The 4,673-nt window shown below is 49.8% G+C and overlaps 1 protein-coding gene across 2 annotated transcripts in view; it reads right to left on the bottom strand.

Moving 5' to 3' along the window:
• Epb41l1 (erythrocyte membrane protein band 4.1 like 1) overlaps positions 1-4,673 on the bottom strand; it is a 132,327-nt gene that overhangs the window by 78,322 nt on the left and 49,332 nt on the right. The window lies entirely within an intron of this gene.

Raw genomic sequence — 4,673 nt, 5'->3', positions numbered from 1 at the left:
TCCGCACCCAGCCCAGGGGCGGCCTCGAGCCCGCCTCTTGCTGGCGGCGCCTGGCCCCTGCCTCCGCCTCCCGGGCCCGGCGCCGGCCTCTCCCGCCTTCCCGCAGCCGCCTCCGCCGGTCCCTGCCACTGCGGGACGGGTGGCTTCCCCACCCTGGCCCTGGCCAGCCGGCCTCCGCACTCGCTCGCAGGCTCACTGGGCCCTGCTGGGGGCTCCTGGCAAGAGAGGGAGAGGGAAGGAAGAAGAAGGGAGAGGATCCCTGACTCAGAAGAGGTGACTCAGCCTCCGTGGGCCTTCCATCCCACCCGAGTCCCCCTCACTCCTCCGCAGTACAGTGCCGGGCAGAACCTTCCTGGGCTGTAGAATTCTGCCCCACTAGGATAGGATGCTGGCATGGCAACTGTCTTCTGGGTCTTCAGGGCCTCAGTATCCCTGGGGTGTGTGAGTCCCTATGTGTCTTGGTAACAAGGGCAGTAACAGTGGAGGAACCTAGTCTGCGTTGGACCTGTGTGATGTTTACCGTATGTGAAGACATCACACACACACACACACACACGTATGTGTGTGTGTGTGTGTGTGTGTGTGTGTGTGTGTGTGTGTGTGCTCTAGGAAGGGGCCACAGAGGTCATGGCTTAAAACCAAGCTAAGCCCTGCCTCTCCCCTCCAGCAGCAATTACAACCCTAAAAGCAGGTTCTACCAAGGGCACCTCCCTCTTATCCAATCCTCAGGCAACCACAGAGCACTCTGGGAGACAGAAGACCTGAGTTCCAGTTGGGTTCAACCACTGGCTCTGCGAGTACCCTTGGCAAATTGCTGCTATGCTCCAGGCCTCAATTTGTAAACCATGAAAGAAAAGATTGGGCTTGGATCGACCTGTCTCTAGGGCCACAGTTTGTGAAGAAGGCCTGGGGGAGAAGGGGGTAACTTGCACATGGCCACCAAACATTGCTTCCATGGTTCCATACTGACAACCATGTGACCCTGACCAGCAACCCAAGTTTACACAGGTCTTCTTCCGATCATCTTGCATAACTCTATGCAAGACTACCATTCTGGGCATCCTGAAGCTGTGAACACATAGATGTGGTCTGAACCCTCTATCATCGACACCCCTCTGCATGGTGCAGTTATGTCAGCGTTGGCCTCAACAGTGAATTATCATCTCTGCTCAGCCTGCTGTCCTCTCTCCCTCCACCCCTTCCTCTCGGGTGCCCTAGGGCCTCCATAGGCCCAAAACTCTCTTGCATTGCTTAGAGACCCCAAGATAGCAGCTGTGTCCCTTTGCCCCACCATCAAGCCAGGCCTTCTCTTCAGGGTAAACAGGTGCCTCAAGACCTGCCTCCCAGGACCTTCCTGTTCCCTGCTGCCCACTAGACTCTGGAGTGGACAGGAGCGGAATGAAGTCAGCATGACCAGGTCCTGGAGAGCATACCCTTCCTCTAGACAGGAGGGGAAAGACAGACAGACCAGTCAACTCAAGACAAAATGGAAGAACTTCCGTATAGGTAGCCTCACCCAAGTTCTTAGGAGTGTGGCATGGGAGTAATTCACTGCCACTCAAGAGTGCACACTATTTGAGTTCAGTGATCATTCAAATGAATGACAGAATCTGTGAAACTTAGGAGTGACATCAGCTGGACTTACTGCTCCATGGGCACATATGTGGAAAGGTCCTCTACTGCCTGCCTTTGGGTATTTTGCTTTCCAAATCACAGGCTGCCAAGGCCAAGGCCCTCCCCATTCTTCCTAGTTTTAACTCTTTCCCACACATCTCTTCTCCAGACAGCGCCCGCCCCCATTCCTCCCTTGGGGCACAGCCTGGTTCCCAGCCTCCTCAACTACATGGAGCCTCTCACTTTCCCAAGAAAATCCAGGCTACACTTTAGGACCAAGGCAGGATGTTCCCAGACTCATTCTGGATTCATACCCAAAGGGCCCAATTCACTTCCGGTCAAGGGCAACACACTGAAAACTGGGCTGCTCTAGGATGATGGTTATTTCTATTTCTGTTGTTTTTATCATTACTTTCTATGAGTATTGTTTTCTATTATTATTAGCACTTGCCATTTTGCAAACTACTTGATTTTCACAGCATCTTTTGAGTTCATATCAACCCTGCCCCTAATTTATAAATAGGTTACCAAGGTCTGGAGTAGTGAGTGATTTGGCCAAGGTAATGTGGCCTCTCAGGACCAGATCCTTTCCACTTACCCACAATAATCCTCTCCAGAGAAATCAGGCACAAGACAGGGTGGGGACCCCAAAGAATGTATGGGCATCACTGAAATCACTGTTCAGTTACTTTTTGGCTTTCATTCCCCAAGCAGAGAAACTGACACATAGGGTTCAACCTGACCATGTCCCATGGAAGCCCCTATGGAGAAATGCCAGGGACCCTGGTGAGGAAGAACAGCCCACCCCACCATATCCTTAGATGTGAATTAGTCGGCTTCCAGCCCTTCTGCTTAACTTGCAGAAGTTATTTGACCTCTCTAAGCCTCAGTTTTATCACCTATAAATTGAGAGAAACTCCCTGCTGCCATCTGTTACTGGGCTGCTGTGAAGGGAGGTCAGCAGAGGCTGGCAGAACAGAGGACAGGACCCCATATTCCTTCTCTGCTCTGTTCTTTCCTCCTAAATTTTAATATTTTTTATTTATTATTTTTATTTTATGTGTATGCGTGTATTGCCTACATGTAGGTAAGTGCACCCATGTCGTGCAATGCCCTTGGAGGACAGAAGAAGCTGTTGGATCCCCTGGGAGTGGAGTTACGGACAGTGTTAGCTGCTATGTGGGTGATGAGATTTGAACCCGAGTGTTCTGCAAGAACAGCCAGTGTTCTTAACCATTGAGCCATCTCTCTAGCCTCCTCCTCCTAAATTTTAATGATGAGGGGATGTGAAGGTGCAAAAGTCCAGGATCCAGGAAAGCCAGGACAAAGTGGACAGCAGAGTACACAGCATCAGCCCCAGGCCTCCAATACCACTACAGGGAAGTGAGTGAGACAGTCCACCAAACACTTCAGACAGGACTCCTCCAGCCCCTTTGACCTTTCAAAGGAGGAAACTCACTCTGAGCAAAGCAGAACTTGCCAAAGTTACCCTTTGGTCGTCACTGGTCTTGGGATTCCCAGTTATTCTAGGCTTCTAGGAGGACTAGGGGTTAGGCAGACAGGAAGGGGCGAGAGGTGTTTTCAGTGGCAGGACTCACATCTTTCATTCAAAAAGCCAAGCTGTGGACACCAGAGAAGGAGAAACTGGGGAGTCTTCCCTTGAATTCACAATGACCCAGTGGGTAAGAACAGCACATAAGTGAGCAAGAGCCCGGTTTTCCAAGCATTTCCTCCTCTGTGCCTAGCACTAGACACACGTGCATTTGTTTAATCTTTGCAACAATTCTCTGGCCTTGAAATTACCTAATCCCTTTTACAACGGAAGTGACTGAAGCTCGGAGGGATCAGTGACTTGCCAAAGTTTACCCAGCTAATAAATGGCAAGGCCAGGATGTGACCACCAGAGCTATCTGTTGCCAAACCCTGAGCTACAATTCTCACAAACTCCCCACTGCCTCTAGGGCTATGTTTGTCAACATGGGAGCCACTGGCCATATGTGGCTATCAAGCACTGAAATCTGCAAATGGAATGTGCTGTAAATGTAAGATGGACACTGGATTTTGAAGTCTTAGTACTAAAATGAAAGAGAAGTCCATTTATCTCATTGATAATTTCTGTATTACTGTTATGAGGTCAGGCATATGAGAGATGGAGACACCAGAATCAGGAGTTCAAGGCCAGCCTGCACTACTATCCCAAAAGAGCAAACAAACAAATTAATTAATAATAAATAAATTTAAATTGTTGATATATTGTGGGTTAAATAAAATATTCCATTAGAATAATTTCATTTGGGGGTTGTATATGCTGGGATCCGACCTAGGGTCTTGTGCATGCTAAGTGAGCACTCTATCTCTGACCTACAACTCTAGCCCTGGCCTTTTTGTGTGTATGTGTTAAGTGTGAGTATGTGTGTACGTGCAGTGTGTGCACATGTATGTGTGGATGCGAGCACATGTGGAGGCCAGAGGTAGACATCTGGTGTCTTCCTCAGTTGCTCTCCACTTGATATTTTTTGAAACAAGGCCTCCTCACTGAACCCAGCACTCCCCTCTTGGCCTGACTGGCCGGCCAGTGAGCTCTGGTGATCCACTTGTCTCTGCACCCTCAGTTCACACAGCACTGCTGCTGTGCCCACTTTTTAAAAAAAATTTATGTGTTTGAGTGTTTTGCTGCCTGCATGTATTTAAGTGCACCCACATCCTGCAAAGCCAAAGGAGGCCAGAAGAGGGCATTGGATCCCCTGGAAGTAGAGTTAGGGATGTTTATTAGCCCCCATATGGGTACTGAGAACATAACCTGAGTCCTCTAAACAAGTAGCCAGTGCTCTTAACTGCTGAGCCATCTCTCCAGCCCTGTGCCAAGCTTTTATATGTGAGTGCTGGATATCCAAACTCAGGTCCTCGCGATGTGCAGCAGGCACCCTGGTGACCGAGCCACCTGCCCAATCCCACCCCCCTTTTTTTCTTTTGGAAATGGAATCTTGCTGTGACCTGTACTTGACCTCCTGGGCTCAAGGGATCCTCCCAAGTGATGAGACTAAATGCATGTGCTAATT

The sequence above is a fragment of the Nannospalax galili genome, unplaced genomic scaffold (assembly GCF_000622305.1).
Source record: "Nannospalax galili isolate Female #2095 unplaced genomic scaffold, S.galili_v1.0 scaffold221, whole genome shotgun sequence".
Lineage (NCBI taxonomy): Eukaryota > Metazoa > Chordata > Mammalia > Rodentia > Spalacidae > Nannospalax > Nannospalax galili.
The sequence above is the reverse complement of the archived record's forward strand: the minus strand, read 5'-3'. Positions and strand labels throughout refer to the sequence as shown.